Source organism: Mus musculus, chromosome 19, assembly GCF_000001635.26.
Source record: "Mus musculus strain C57BL/6J chromosome 19, GRCm38.p6 C57BL/6J".
NCBI lineage: Eukaryota > Metazoa > Chordata > Mammalia > Rodentia > Muridae > Mus > Mus musculus.
In genome coordinates, this window is record NC_000085.6 from 58,408,419 (window position 1) to 58,425,569 (window position 17,151).

Here is a 17,151-nt window from a genome sequence, read left to right on the forward strand (position 1 = left end):
GGTTGGGACTCCTAGGAAGCCAGCTGGAACAGACAGCTCCAAAGGACAGGAAGGGGCACAACCCTTTCTGTTTCTGGTTATGGTAAAGAGAGTAATGGTGTCCAAAGGTGCATGTGTAGATCAGTGGTAGAGCGTGTACCCACCGATGTGAGACTGAGTTCAGTCCTTCCTTAGTCTCATTCCCATTCTCCCACCCACCTCCACTTCCCTTCTCTGTCTTCCCTGGAACCTTTGTGTTTGCATGCACAAGATTGGTCTTACATGGCCAAGATGGTATTGAGTGTGTTAAACTGAGGAGACTGAAACAGGCAAGGCGTCCTGGATCCTCCAACTTGAGCGGATGGAGAACAACAAAGAGACAAGCCTCTGGGCATCGCCTATAAGGGAGCTCTAGATTACGTTCCCTGAGGTGGGAAGGCCTACCCTAAGAATAGGGGGTACTGTTCATTCCCTGGGCTACACAGGAAAGAAAGCTAGCTGAGGTACAGCTTTTACCTCACTGCTTCCTGACTATGGACACAATGTGACCAGCTGTGTAACCCTCACCATACCATGATGGTCTGTGCCCTTACACTGTGAGTCACAATAAATTCTTCTTTCCCCAAATTACTGTTGTTGGGTATTTATAGTCAAGAAGGTGAATCCACAACAGTCAAGACTTCCCTAGACAGTTGTGATAGTAAAAGAAAGGTTGGGGAAATGCCATTTCTGATCTTGAAATTGGCAACAAAACAAACAAACCAAAAAAGGGTGCTTGTGGCTTCTAAAAGTTCTTGTGCTCTGCTCCTTGGGGCACTTGGCATGTAGTCTGACTAACATGTGTACATTTGAAACAAGTAAACAAGATTCCCCTTGGGTCCTCTGGCTGACACCTCACTGAGATGCTTAGTGGACTTCTAGCCTACAGACCTACGTGCTAATCAGTTTGTATTGGCTAAGGCATTAAAGTTGAGGTAAGGTGTTACAGCTGTAATAGGAAACTCATAAAACACTATGTGCAACAAAATAGTGGGGTGACAAGGCAAGGAAGCCAAGTGACCAGGGCAGGGGTCACTCAGTAAAAACCCAGATTGGAGAATAAATACTAGAGAGAGTCATGAAGTTATTCGGGTGGCTTTCCTCCTGGGTAGAAACAAAGGCTCCTTTTCAGTGGACAATCTGCTTAGTTCTGATGCTGCGATGGGTAATCTCCACTATCAGCTTAATTAGATCAAGAAACACTTAGACGTGTAAAGCACACTTCTGGCTATGTTGCTGATGGCACTGCGGAGACCTATGCCAGCTGGGGCTGCAACTCGGGGAAAGATTCACCTCGCACGTGAGTGGGATCATCCAGTTTGCTGGGATCCTGAGTGAAACAAGCCTGTCGTGGTATAGAAGAGATTCCATTGCAGTCTCAAGCATTTGAATACATGATCCTCCGTTAGTGACAGGGTCTGGAGAGGCTTGAGAGATGTGGCCTTGTCGGAGGAGGTATATCACAGGACACAGCTGTTTTTTAATTCACTCTCTTTGCTTCATGTCTGTGGCTCAAGGCATGAACCCTCACTTCCTGTGACCATGTCTTCATTCAGCCATCGTGGACTCTTAACAGTCTGAAACCATAAGCCCAAATAAACTTTCTCCTCTGTAAGTTGTTATGGTATGTTGTCACAGCAACAGAAAAGCAACTGCCACAAAGACTAAGAGGGAGGAAGTCACCTACCACTGCAGGCTCACCCTTCTTCCATTCTTGGCTGACATGAGGTGGACAGTTTTCCCACATTCCTGCCACCCTAAGGCTCTGCTGTACCTCAGGCCCAAGGCAATGGGCCACTCTGGCCCTCTGAAACCTTGAGCCAAAAGAAATCTTCCATTAAATTGTTCTTTGTAGCAACTGTCATAGCAACAAAGTTGACTAACATATATACATTTTAAGCAAATATATTATACAAATACCTTATTCATTAAGGCGGGATGTTTGGAGGAATGGGTAAGCATCCATCCTTTCGTTTTATATTATATTGTATAGGTGTGTGTCTTGTCTGCCTACATGTTTGTGTACCACATGTGTGTCTGGTACCCACAGAGTCCAGAAAGAGGCTTGACCCCTTGGAACTAGACTTATAATGACCGTGAGCTGTCAGGTGGGTGCTGGGAACCAAGCCCAGGGCTTCTGCAAGAGCAGCCAGTACTCTTAGCCACTGAGCCATCGTTCCAGTCCACTGGAGAGATATACAATAAATATATGTACAGTAAGAATAAGTAAATCTTGTTTTAAAAGATGACCTTTCATTTAAGAGAAAAGAACCCAGTCTACCTTATCTGATACAAATAACCATGCTCTAGGGAAGACTTTCCAGTGCTGGAAATCTCCATCCAAAGCCTTACCAGGATCCCTCTGGGCTCTTCCCTGAGCTAGTCTGTCGCTGTGACTTTTACTCTGGAATCTGAAGGAACTTTTTATGCCTCTCTATACGGGGCCAAGTTCTTCATTTAAAAGAGTAATCACACAGCCATCTGAACGATCTGGACTCAGGGCTTCATCTCATCAACCCAAAGGCATCGTGGGACAGCACAAGAAAAGGCTAAGGACTTACTCACCTGTCTAAAGTAGAGCTCCTGACCCAAAGGACCTCTGACGTGTGCCCACCCCTCCCCAGCACCTCACACAGACTTCCTGATCTGTTACACAGCAATGCTGACAGACAAACAGAGCACTCCCACTTCAGAGCTAGAGAAAATGAGACCTGTGCAAGGTCACAGCAGAAGCACAAGCAGGTCTCCCTTGTGCTAAAACCTAAGTTCTCCTCACTCCGCTCAGTGGGATGGCCGGTAACATGGAGCCAACCACTCCTCAGCAGCTGCTGGAGGGGTTGCAGTCTAGACAGCCGTGTGTGTGATGGACGCTGTGTGTCCTTCCCCACTGAACTCTAACTCCTCATGCAGGGCAGTGGAAAGCTTTTGGTATAAACAAGCTTGTTTCTAGCCTAGAAGTATTTGCTGACTGACCATTAGACAGGTGCCGTTCATATAAACAGACCAGAGCCTTCGTTCTCAACTCAATAATCTAGATGTCTGCAGATGTAAGCACACATGCACACCTGAGGGGAGAAAGCAGGAGGGAGGACTATGGAGAGGGAGAGGGAGGGGGCCAGAAACCCCCCACAGGCTCAAGCTCTGAGCAGTCAGTCGTTCCTCAGCTCTCTGCTTCCTGGTTTACTGACAGGAATCAGTAGGACACACTGGGCTACCATGCATGCTGCCCGGCCTTCCCTGCCATATTGCCCTGAGGTCTCTCTGCAACTGTGTGCCCAAATGAACCTCTCCTAAGTTGTTTCTATCAGGTACATATGTTCTGTGTCTGTCTGTCTGTCTGTCCATCTGTCCCATCTGTCTGTGTCTCTGTATCTCTCTTTCTGTCCCTCACCTCCCCAAGTTACCCTGCCCCCTCTCTATCTCATCTTCTTACACACAGAGAGATGTTTTAATATGAGATGAGTATTTTATCAAAGCCATCGCAAGCAGAGAGTCACAGCAATGAATGGTAGCTGCAGCGGCTGGTACAGTAAGTGACACAGGATAGACACACAGTAAAGGAGAAAAGAAATACAGACTGTCCCTGGCTGGATAGAGCATCGCTGTGTGTCTGGAGCCCAGAAAAATGGACAGGAAGCTGGCAACGGGCAGGACCATGGCAGACTACAAATCAAGAGAGACTTCACGGTGATGTTCAGGACTGGTTGGATTCTTCTTTTAAAACAATACCCAAAAAAAAAAAAAAAAAAAAAAAAAAACCAAAGCACTCATATATACATTTAAAATTTGTTGAATGAGAGCTGAAGTAAAACATTAACAGTTCACCTGAAATCTGATTTTTAAATCAAGAATGAGCCCAGACAAGGGCAGGTGGACCCTTGGGAAGGTACCCACCAAGCCCAGCCTGTGTCCTCCTGATTCTGCTGAAGAGCCAGCAAGGTCTGTCAGCCTACATTTCAAGTCCCAGAATTCTCATTTGTTTTGTGACATGAATTAAGTCAAACTCTGTGAGCTCGGCATCTTCACACCTTAGATTGTAAATAGTAAAATGTTGTGAGCCAAGCCACGGCCTTGTTACAACATCTTACCTCTCAGTCATAAATTCACTACAGCGTCACATCATCTAAGGCATGGAGATACGTCTTCCTCCAATGATTTGGACTCACTGTGGATTCAGATTGTATAATTGATTTGATAGAAAGCATCTTATTAATGTAAGTGTTAGGTAAATGCAGGGTGGAGCTCTCACAACCACAATCCCATGGTGCTTTCCTCTCCGGCTTCTGATGAGCACCCTCTTTCTCCTTTCCCACACTCTAAACCCTTTCCTTTCTCTTTCCTCTTACCTGAAAACATCAGCCAGCCCTTTCCCAACTCACCTGCTTAGTGAAGAAAAATAATCTGTCGTAATGTACCCATAGATTTAAATTCTAACTACAGTATAAAAGCTAATGCCCTGTGACAGCCATTACTTAAAAGTTCCACATCTAAATCAAGACCTCTGCACACAGGCTTACTGAAAACTAATTCTACCGTAGGGCTGTGAATCAACTACACTTCCTCTGCCAACAGGGCTGAGTACAAAGTTTTCCTCACAAAAATGAGCTTGACCACAGTAGAAGAGAGATGTTATCACTGGGATCAAACTGGCAGCCTCAAGTGGAGGGGCCAAAGAAGATGGAAGGAGGGGAGGGGAAGGGAGGGGAGGGGACGGGGGAGGGGAGGGGAGAGGAGAGGAGAGGAGAGGAGAGGAGAGGAGAGGAGAGGAGAGGAGAGGAGAGGAGAGGAGAGGAGAGGAGAGGAGAGGAGAGGAGAGGCTGATCTCCTTCCAGACTGATTCTCTCTTCTTTCTAGCAAAGATCTTGACCGTTACTACTTGTGAGAGTTTCCGGTAAAGAGGAAGATTCCCCCCTTGAGGTCAAACGGTCCCAACCAGAGTGGCTAGACTCCAGATTGTACTAAAATAAACAAGTTAAAAATTAAACATACTCCACGATGTTCAGAAATAATGTGAGCAAAACGTGCCGGTGACTCCACCCCCTCTCCTCGAGAGAGTGCCTGTGGAGTGAGGAGCTGGCAGACCTCCAAGAACTTGTCTTAAATGGCCGCTGGGTGATTTAGGGAGATGAGAACTTTACTGCTTTAAACCCACCCCATTTGGATGGATCCATTTATTGTAAATATCAAGGCATTGTGTTGAAGTTTTCAAAGCCCAAATAAAACTTAAGTTCTCTGACAGTTTTTTCAAACCTTCGGAGATACTTAAGTGATTCTAAATTTAAAAAAAAAGAAAAAGGAAAACTAAGGAAAAAACACCAAAACAATCCAGTGTTTAATGATGATAAAGGACTTGTCTACACTCACACACACACACACACACACACACACACACATATATATATTCTCCGCAACAATAATCTATTACAGGGTAATTAAACAGCACATTCAGCATAGGTAGGAAGAAAGGGGGAACTGCATATTACTTGGACAATTTGTTCTGAAATTTCCTCAAGTTGAACATATTTTAATCATTAACCTTCCTCAAAGGTGTTAAAAGGGATCAAGAGGACTCTGTGAGGCCAGGGCTTCAAAACCTCAGATCTTCCCAGGGTCCCACCTCAGCGTTGGCCCCAGCTCCCACAAACCCCATGCCATCACTGTTGGAAGCCCCTTCAAGGGATCCAACTAGCATCTTTGACCTTTAATTAAGTAAACTTTGTTAGTTCAGGCCAAAGATAATTTTTGTTTGGTTGGCTGGTTTGATTTTTTGAGACAGGGTTTCTCTGTGTAGCCCTGGATGTCCTAGAACTTGTTCTATAGACCAGGCTGTCCTCAAACTCCAAGAGATCCGCCTGCCTCTGCCTCCCAAGTGCTGAGAGTTAAGGCATGTGGTACCACCACTGTCCATCAAGACTAAGTTATTCTAAGTTAATGTCTGAATCAAGACTCTAGCCACCTTCAGATCAGATCTTTCCTATTATAAAACACAGTGTGTGTGTGTGTGTGTGTGTGTGTGTGTGTCCCGTGTCTGCAGCCCCTGTCCCAGGGTTAGGATTATAGACACAGGCTGTTGTGTCCAACTTCTATAGTAGTGCCAAGGATCTGAACTCAAGTCCTCACACCTCAGTAAGTGTGGCACACACTCTACTGATGTAGCCATGTTCCCTATCCAGCATGGAGGAGTGGCAGCCCCTTAAAATGGAAAAATTCCCTGCCTAAGGTTTCCCCAAGACTAGCTCAGAATAGCTTAGATCAGAACAGTTAATATACTTCCTCCATGCGGACACTACAGGCAAACACTGTACCAACTAGGCCAGGTCCCACCCAGACATTGGGGCTCTTGCTGTAAGTGCCCCCAGATCACTGTTCTGTCCTGGGATATACACATGTTTAGACCAGGAGCTCTCCAGAGGCAAAGCCTCCATCCCCTTTACTACCTGTTACCAACTCATCCACAGCTGTCATTCACTGCTTGCTCTCTATCTGCCAACACCACCCTCTTCCAGGGCATCTGTTCTGCCCAGTCAGCTTCCTCTCTCAAACCAGAGCAGTCTCAACCCACTGCCTTGTTTCTTTTAATACACACACTTGGTTTTGGTTTCTCAATTTTCCCCAACATAAATTATGTATGAAGTACCAATAATACAAAAAAAAAGAAAAAAAAAAAGAACAGAGGTGAAGGGTCTTCTCCTTAGACCACAGCACACACGTGTGGCTTTGAGGAAGAATCAGACATTCACCAAAACTGGCATCCCTTCCCGTGGAAGCCAAAAAAACAACAGTCCCCTGACTATGTGGCTGGGTATGTGGCTTCGTTGTCTCTTTCCCTGGCTCTTGGATGGAAGAGTATCTTTTGTTACCCCTTCTGGGAAGAAGGCAGACTCCTTTCCCCACGATGATTGACACAGACACCTGTGCTAAGCTGGAACACAGATGATCAATCCAGCTGGAGTTTTTTCTCCTCACTTCTCCAGGAAAGTGTTGACAGCCAGCTTGCCGCTGTGTTTCCTTCAGGAAAGAGATTTCATCTGTGGGAACCCAACCTGGTCTTGTTGGTTCAGATGAAACCTAAGCTTATCTAGACAGCTTCTCAGAGGCCCACTAACATGAAGAGATGGGCTCCCAGTGGGCACCAGAACCTGCTATCCTAAAGTATAACAAGTGTGTCTTACCTGGAACAGGAGGTCTCTGTATATAAAATCAATGGTGCTTGGAGAAGACCCTCAGTAAAAAGAGGCCCATTTTTTAACTCAGTTGAGAAGGAAAGAGAAAAGAGAGAGAGAGAGAGAGAGAGAGAGAGAGAGAGAGAGAGAGGAAGGAAGGGAAAGAGAGAGAAAGAAAGAAGAAATATCCATCCTTCAGGTAGCTCCTTATAAACAACTCAAAATAGCTTCAGGAAGTCCCTGAAACTGACTAGATTTAATAGGCCCTTCCCTGCCAGAGTAAGTAAAGAAAGCTGCAAAGACTCTTGAGACTAGACCAGCTGTCTGGAAGAAGCAGAAACTAACTGACCTGCCTGGATGAGGTTTAGAGCAATTGCCTTCTGGAAAGGCTGAACACCTGACTCTGGGGAAAGGCTGCTCTCGACCAACTGAGCTGCCCGCAGGCTGTGCAGCGTGCTCCAGGTTCCCAGATTTCTGAGCTGTCGCCCATGCTGGAATGGTTCTTGGTGATGCATCTGTCTGTGAGTCCTGTATCTCCAATAAAATTAATGGTTCACCAAGTTGGACATTGGTGGTTTTCACACTTTTGTCTGTTGTGGGATCCCTATCTAGGGTGCGTAGATGTGTGTTGTGTGTCCCCAGGAAAAGTTTGTCATGTAATACCTGCTAACTCCATCACATCCTCAGGATGCTTGTCAGTTCCAGGCAATGCATGCAGCCTCTTCAGAACCCTGCTACTGTAAAAATCGCAATATAAATTATATTACACACACTATTAATTACTTTTCTGTTTTGATAAACCACCATGACCAGGACAACTTAGAGAAGAAAGAGCTTAATTGGGCTCATGGTTCCACAGAAGGGAAGCATGGTGCCACACAACAGACATGACATCTTCAAATTCAAAAGCAGCAAGAACACACTAGACATGGGGCGAGACCAGTGTGGAAACACCCCAAGCCTGTCCTGGTGTCACACTCCCTCCAGCAAAGCCACAATCCTAAACCTTCCCAAACACGTCACCAACTAGTGACTAGATGTTCAAATATCTGAGCCATGGGGTACACTCTCATTCTAACCATTATATATACATATATATACGCACATACAAAATTGTATTCCTAGTGCCCTCTGCCTTGATCCCAGGGGTAGAGCAAGAGCCTACACCACAAACTGGAGGGAGAGATAGGAAATTCAATACTTTGACACCAGATCACAGCAAGCAATAACAGAATGATACACCATGGCTGGTCAGCCAAATCAAAGAGGAAATATATGTTATTACAATGGTCACTGCAACTTGCCTCCAAACAGCCTGAGGATCTCCACGCTGTTAAATAACTTTTCCTGAACTGTCAGTTTTTCTACAGAAGAAATAAATCTTAAGAGTGTTCATTCTTTCTATAACAGTGAGTCAAATGATCTTGGCAATATTTGATCGACAACCTGAGTACATAGTTGAAATCTTGCACCCCTGAACTCAAACCACACCAACAACACCTCCTACCATCAGGAGAAGGTATGTCAGCAGTACCAGCCTCATCAACTGTCCTTACCCACAATGTGACAACCATCTCTCCAACCTGCTAGGAACTCTACTGTATAGTGTTTCCCCATCAAAGTCACTCACGGAAGCCATGGCTTCCAATGTGATGGCATTCAGAGGCTAAGCCTTTGGGGGTAGCTAGGTTTGGATAAGGTCATGAAGGAGGGCCCTCTTATCATGTGATTAGCAACACCCCTATTAACTAAAGCAGACAGATTTTTCTCTCCATTCCTTCATCTTACACAAAGAGGATATCACATGAGCATCCCACAAGATGGCAGCCACGTAAAATCAAGGGAAAGATGTTCTTCCAGCATCTTGGCCTCGGCCATCTCAAGCCTTTAGAACCCAGAAACACATTTCTTTCTTTGAAACCACACACCCCAGTTTACAATACTGTTAAGACAACTCGAGCAGGCCAAGAATTAGCCTATCTCTGGCACAGAGCAGTGTCCAAGTTTTTGTCAGGAGTCCGTGTCTTGGCTATGAGTGTGGGTGCCCCCAACCACCGAGGCCTAAGGTGCATGCCAGGGGCCGGTCCGTGCTCACAACTGGAAGGGCCACCTTTCCCTTCCAGTGGACCAAGTCTGTGCAAGTGGAGCCACTTCCTCACGTCCCTGGAGTCAAAATATTTGTCAAGAACCACAGAACAGGGAACAGGCACTCTCTTTGACTAGTTTTCTCACCCTGGCCCCTCTCATGTACAAGGGGAGGAACATCTTGTATATATACAGGTGACTGCGACAGAATGAAATTAATGAGAAGAAAGGTCACGCCAGGCGTGGTGGCATACGCCTTTAATCCCAGCACTCGGGAGGCAGAGGCAGGTAGATTTCTGAGTTCGAGGCCAGCCTGGTCTACAAAGTGAGTTCCAGGACAGCCAGGGCTATACAGAGAAACCCTGTCTCTAAAAACCATTAAAGAGAGAGAGAGAAGAGAAGAGAAGAGAAGAGAAGAGAAGAGAAGAGAAGAGAAGAGAAGAGAAGAGGTCACAGCCTTCCAGGATACAGGTGATAATGAAACAAAGAAGATGAAGCAAAAATGATTTTTAAAAGCAGGCAACCGAAGAGCCCCCTGTGAGGGAGGATGGGAAGTTCACATTCATTAAAGTTTACGGTAAAAACCTAATTCCCAATGTCCTTTGGGGGCCCCTGTCCTGTACCCTCCCTCAAAACTAAACAAGAATCTTGCCTGACTCCTCACTCACCTTTAGCCCTCTTCCCTCCGGCACACTGGGTACAACTTGTTATTTTCTGTCTTCTCCCTAAACAGGAAACCCTGAACCTAGGATAATCAACATTGTTTCAACACTACAACAGTAACAACCTCCCTAGAGAGCTTCTGCGGGCCTTTAGATCCAGGCATTGGGACAGGAGTTTAAGAGTGAGGTTATCCCCGCACAAGGAGGTTAATAAAACTAGGTTAGCTTTATAAAAGGCAGCATATGACTAAAACGTAAGAAGATACAATGGAAAGCAACCCCCCCCCCCCCATCCCTCATTCGGCCTCTACCACGAACCAGGTTCACTTCACGTTTGTCATTAAACGTTTTTCCTTGTATCTTAGGCATCTCTATAATTTTTTTTGGTGTGTACATAAGCCTCTGTGTTACAAGTTTCTTTGCCCCTTGAAATGCTTAGATATTCTAGAGATCTTCCCATAGCAGGGCATCACACATTTTAAAGCTGTATAGTATTCCACTCCACAGTTAGACCATAAAGTCTATGGATCTATCAGACTTTACAGACAAGGAAATCAAGGCTTGGGGAGGCCGCATGACTTTTCTGAAGTCAGATGTCATAGGTCCCAATTGTGACTAGAGCTCAAGTTGGTCTGGTTCCAGCATGAGCTTTTAAGCAATTGGCCATGTTGACTATCTAGCACAAGGTATTCAGTAAATAATCTAGCTGATTAATAAAACCAACAAACCAATGGCAAAATAAGTAGAAAAGGAAGGGAGGGAGGGAGGGAGGGAGGGAGGGAGGGAGGGAGGGAGGGAGGGAGGGAGGGGGAGAGAGAGAGAGAGAGAGCGCCAGCCTCTTCCCTTTTCTCCATCTTTACTCTCTGCTCCTCTTGCAGTATCGAGGTTCATCCTGTTGTGTTCTATCAAAGTAGCAGGACAGCAGACACTCCCTGCCAACCAACATCTGAAAAAAACTGCCCCATTTTCTCTCATCGCTTATTCCCAACAAGCCCCAGCTACAGGACCTCCCAGAATGGCCCTAAAGCTCTCACAACATCAAGGAACTAGGGCTAGGGTCTCCTGCAGGAACACACCACCACCTGTGCTACCTCTCAGGTGTCACAGGCCACATCTGAGAGGCCTGCTGATTAGAGAGCTATCTTTCACTCTCCACTTCAGAGCTCACAACACTAGTTATGGCTCACCCTACCCCCTCCCCACTCCCACCCCCAAAGCAGATATCCTGAGAACCTTCAGCTCTTTCCAAATGTTCCAGAAAGCTGACCCCCGGAGCCTTGTTTTTACGCTGTGTTTTACATTAGGCTCAGTCTTCCAATAAATTTAACACCTGAATTATATACAACACAAAGTACACACAAGCCTGACTGGCTTTCTCACCAACTCTTTTGGGAGCAGCTGCTGGAACCAGGCTGCACATGACTAGAGGAAAGCTTGTCTTTCAGCACTCGCTTGGAGGGGCCCTGGGGAAGGCGCCAGCAAGGTAACCTCCCTGTGACCCTGTGAGGGATCAGGAAGACTTACTCCATCTTGTAAGTGTCAGAAGTACACAGCAAACTCCTCCATCTGCCTCCAGCCTTCAGGCCATGGCATGCCTGCCTTCCCAAGTGCCCTGCTAAAAAGTGACTCAGATCACAGCATGTGTATTTACACATGTGACACATACAGTCTACAGCCCACACTGTGAGGACTGTGTGGACCTCTCTCTGGGGACAGAACCCTTTCAGGTTCACGGAGAACTCCTAGAGTGACAGGAACTTATGGGAAAGCCTAATATCCCCTTGCCTCCGCCGAGATTGATCATAAGAGATATTTATTTAACAAGGGCTCAGAATTACGACTTAATTGGTTGTAATCTACTCAATGAAGGAATAATGTCCTTGGCCATTATTCTAATCTGGTCCATTTAATCTAAAAATCTATGGGACATTACAGATTTTTCTGAGGCAGAATATTTTGATCTCTTTCTCCACATCTGCATCGCAACTATTGACATACAGAACAAATGGCCACTTGTTTTAAGGCTGAGATACAAAAAAAAAAAAATCTATAATTTTTACCCATGCTGAATGTTAGCACTTACTAGCTATAAAAACCAGCATTTACAATTCTCCTGAAGTGGGGTCCCCAAAGCTTCTGTCTTTTTTTTTTCTTTACTATTCCCTCCACTGGGCTCATACTAAAATAGAATGGGAATTTCATCACTTTACCTTACGCGCGCGTGCGCGTGTGTGTGTGTGTGTGTGTGTGTGTGTGTGTGTATACATAGGTATATGTCAGTTATGCGCGTGGGGGAGGGGCATTGGGGGAGGAGGCTGAGACCAGAGAATGATAATATCCTGCTTTGTTGCTCCTGGTTTTACTCCCTTAAGGCAAGATTTCTCTCAGCACCTGGAGTTAGGCTGGCAGCCATCAAACCCAGAGAGCCTCCTGTTTTCCCCCAACAGCTTCCAGTGAGAGTCAGGGCTCAGGGTGCATGGCCATACCTGCATTTTTATGTGGATGCTGGGGATTTGAACCGAGGTCTTCACACTTGCACAGCAAGCACTCTTACCTACTGAGACATCTCCCCAGCCCCTAGAGTAGCAATCTCAAAGCAGGTATATCGTCACCCATGTCTGGCTATTTTAGAGACAGAAAGAAAAGTATGTTTATGGAGGAACGATAAAGCGTTGGAGAGAGGGGAGGGGAGGGGGAGGGAGGACAAGCATATTCATCTGCATTTGTGGATTTACATTAAAATATTAATGTTTATAGTCCCTCCTACACTGTCATGTTGACAAATTTTGCTCTAGACACCACAAAGCTTTGTATTTCTCAAGTTTCAAAGAATCAAAATGCAGACCACGACGGAAACATTTCTCCACATTTTTGTTTTTATAAATATTACAGTGCAATTCTAGAGGGGTTTTGCTGGATATATATCAGAGGCAAAAATCTTCTTAAAGTAAATCATTATAAAACCCCTTTCCCTTTTACCACGCTGGCAGTGCCCTGTCTAAAGGTCTTTGGGGAAAATAAATAATGGGAATTTTGTTATTGATCTCATGCAGAGGCAGTGGATCTAATGAGTTATTGTTATTTTACCCAGAGCAAATATTATGAGGTCCAAAATAATAACATTCAATTAAAGAAAGCTAGCCTGATAGGATAGAAGATAAAAACGAAATGCAACAATGAATTCCTTTCAGGACTTTCTAAATGCTAATTTAGCTTGTCATACATTTAGAATGAAATTCTTTGCAAAATGTAGTTTCCCAAGCCACCATAATAATTAAAGTGATTATTTATCTTGAGATAGACAAGTATCATCCCCAACAAAAGGAGGTTGCTGCTCTTCATTAAAAGATAATTTATACTTCAGATTCATTTTTTAAGTGTAGCAATAACAACAGAAGCCTTAAGCTGATAGCAAGTCCCCCAGGATTTACCAAACTTTTTGAAGAGTTCACTCCGAGCAAATGTATGAACGTTTTTGAATGTGTTACACAATAGAGCCCTGTTTGATATCTCCCCAGTGCAGCGGTTGAGGGTCTCTGGATAGTAAGGTCACTATGTGGTCTGCAGAGTTTAGTGGGGCCCAAAGAACTGTAGCCTTCATAGATGGATAGAAAAGAGCAACAAGCAAGTGGCCTTGCCGTTTCCCACGGAGTGATATAAAACATGGGGAGGATCTGTCTGCTTGTGTTCTGTTTCTGTCTGTCCATCAGGCCACCAAGAAAATCTAAGCGACTGAGTTTCTCAAAGCAGCTGGTTTACTCTTAAGTCTCCAGAACAAAACCCTTACTGTTTCCCCCCCTCCCCCGACACCGACCTGAGGTGCTTGCCTCTTGTGCCCACCGTGGTGAGAGAGCTGCCCCACTGCTCCCCACTGTTCCCATGCCCACATCACACGGAGTTCCCCGTCTTCACCCTTCCTGACGCCCGGAGTGCCTAGCCCTCTCACACAGGGAAAACGAAGACAGGAGCATTGGCAGCAATGAATATTGTCTTTCCCAGACCACCACAAAAACATGCCTACAAAGAGGCGTTTTCTAGGGATGATGATCTCCCCGGAGACTTCAATTCCCACCAGGTTCCCGAGACCAAGCGCCGTGAAGAGCAAATGAGGGCTAGAGAGATGACTCCATCAGCGGGTAAAGTGCTTGCACCACATAAAAGCTGTGGAGGTTCTTTACCCAGTATAGACAAAATGCAAGCTCTGGGTTCAGTGAGAGACGCTGTCTCAAAAAAGTAAAGTGGAAAAAGGTAGAGAAAGATAACAGAAGTTGACCTGGACACACACATACAGGCAAGTGCATGCACAAACACTTGTGTATACATGCATGCATGCATGAACGAGAACACACACGTACACACACACACACGCACACATGCACACACACCAAGTGAATCCTTTAGACCTCTTGTCCTTTAGGGTCAAGTGACCGTCCAAAGATGGCGGAGCAGTGATCTAGAAGCTGAATCTATTGTCATCAGCCATGTGCTAAGAGCCTTAACGAACACAATGAAAACAGCCACTCCTCACAAACAAGACCTTGCTTAAGGCCCACTCATTTTTCTTTCCCAGAGTGGATGGTTTAAAATTTCACAACTCAGGAGATGTCTAAAGTATGTGGCTTTGCAAAACAATACTCTTGTGGATTGGAGTGACCACAGCCTCTGTCAGAAGAATCCAAAGCACTCCTAAGACCAACAACAGGGGTATGAAAACCAATGTGTACCTTTCCAAGAACCTGTCACCAAGAGGTTCACGGTCCCCAGGCGTCATCCAACTATCTTGTGAGCATTTCAAATTGCCTGGAAGAGACCAGGGAAAACAGAGGGGCCCTGCAGAACAGAAACCTGTCACAACAAACCTCAGCTGTGCAATTTCAGGGTTTCACTGTGATGGGAAAACACAAGACCTCGCAAGCCTCCAGCTGAGGGTCCCCGCATGACTCTCTGGACCACATCTGTATCTTCAGCTGATCCAAGTGGCAGCTCAATGGATAGTAATACTCAACACCCCATGATGCAGATGAGTTTGGGAATGGAATTAGACTGTGTTGGCTGAGGTTCCACTTTGGCTCTGAATAGAGGTTCATCAGAAACAGGTACCATCTGGAATTGATGGGACAGTCAAATTGGATATGTCTCTACACATGGAACTATTCGCCATGCTCTCCGTGATTAGAGAGCACAGGAGGGGACTGTGGCTGTTGCTAAGGGCTGGATTGATTAGCACTGGCTAGATGCATGTTCTGCTCATTCTAGAGACTAGCTAGAAACACCATTCAATCCATATAGAAGTCTCTTCAACACTAAGAACGAAAGGATTATCTTGCTGACCAGCTATGCTTACTGGAAGATAGTGCAGAAGAGCCAAGGATCCAAAATATGAGCCAAATCACCAACTCCCAATCAAGAGATGATTAATAATCCCAGGAGCCAGGGCAGAGGCTCAGTCAGCAAAGTACAAGCCAAACAAGCTTGACGACCTGAGTTTGATTCCCAGCACACCCATTTTTAAAAGGCAGGTGGTGTGCATCTCTAATCCCAGCCCTGGGGAGATGAAGACAGGCAGGTCTCTACAGCTCACTGGCCAGCCAAGCTAGCCAGATCAGTGAACTCCAGACTCACCAAGAGACGCTATCTCAAACATCAAAGACAAAACTTGATGTTGACCTCCAGCCTTCACAGCCTATCACACACACAGACACACACACACAGACACACACACACAGACACACACACACACACAGACACACAGACACACACACACACACACACACACATACACAGTTATGATCTTGAAAAAAATGGTTATTTTCAAGAGAGAATTTTGTAAAGTTGTCAGTCACAGGACAGCTGTGTTTACACACTGAATAGAATGGAAAACTCATGCAATTACCCAGATGATTTTCATCAAAACATCCCTGTAACTGAAATATCCAGAACACTGAAGATATCAAATGGAAGATTCTTACACTTGGGGCTTGAGTTCCCAGATAATTGCTCCGACTCTCCAGTCTTGTTTGGGCCTAACCCAGCCTGTGCACTGGCAACTGGAACCATTTGCAGATGCTCATGTTTAGGGACGTGATTGTCTATGGTGACAGGCACACGCAGATGTTGCCTGGTGTGGATGAGGTTCAGGCTTAAGTTTTAGAAGCTTATTTTGAAGATGTTAACTGTACACAGCTCATTTCTTTCCAACTCAAGCCCCTATAAAAAGTCACTTAGGCAAGTAATGTCAATTGTCCCAAACTAATCAAATCAAGTAAAATGTTTCATTAATGGTGCCCTGATTTGATTTTGGAAGACAGCATCTGAAAGTAGCGTTTTTAATAATTAAAAATGAACCCCTTTGTAAACTGCCTTCAATTTGATTCAGAAGCCACATTTGTATAAAAATCTTCCCTTCTTTTGATTGTGCACCATTATATTTATTATATTAGCTTGTCCTCTGATAGCACACTTGTGTGTGTGTGGGGGGGGGGGGGTCATTGAACAACTTTGTGGGGTTAGTTCTCTTCTTCTACCATGTGGCTTCCAGGGATCAAACTCACGTCACCAGGCTTTCAGCAAGCCCGGCTGCACCATGTCAGCAGGCCCACTGTATCCCTTTAAAATATACACTATGGTGCCTCAGAAACAGTAGGCGGTTACTGCAGTCAACTCATATTCACATAGTAGGTACTCACATTCACATAGTAGGTACTCACATCTACATAGTAGGTACTCACATCCACACAGTAGGTGGTTACTGCAGTCAACTCACACCCACACAGTAGATGGTTACTGTAGTTAACTCACATCCACATAGTAGGTACTCACATCCTCATAGTAGGAGGTTTCTGCAGTCAGACGGGTTAACTTACTCATGTCATGTTTTCTTAAGTCCACCAGAAAAATGACTTCCCTTCTCAATAACTTCCTTTCACTTTTATTTTTATTGATTTTCTTTACCTTCCCCCAATTAAACTTCCTGTGATTTCTTATGCAACATCTGAAGTCCTACTACACGCATGCTTCCCACAGCTCTGATATAGCTGACTTTGGAATATATTCTCCAGCTACAGAATCTGCTCAAATGTACAGCACAAAGGGGAAGCACAGAATGCCATTACCTCAAACCCGGCCCCAAAGTATGAACTCATTTTAATTAAAGATATTTGATATGAGCTCCCATGCTGAAAGAAACGGGTGGGGGAGGGGGCACAGAAAAAGACCTATCTTTT

The 17,151-nt window shown here is 45.2% G+C and overlaps 1 protein-coding gene across 8 annotated transcripts in view, besides 1 other annotated feature; it reads right to left on the reverse strand.

Annotated features, from left to right (window-relative positions):
- The window catches only part of Gfra1 (glial cell line derived neurotrophic factor family receptor alpha 1), a 220,366-nt gene that overhangs the window by 172,838 nt on the left and 30,377 nt on the right, over positions 1 to 17,151 (reverse strand). The window lies entirely within an intron of this gene.
- Positions 10,813 to 12,053: an enhancer, noted in NCBI's record as "VISTA enhancer mm916". NCBI's record gives its function as "enhancer in: other[5/6]" and the evidence as "EXISTENCE:transgenic organism evidence [ECO:0001131][PMID:17130149]".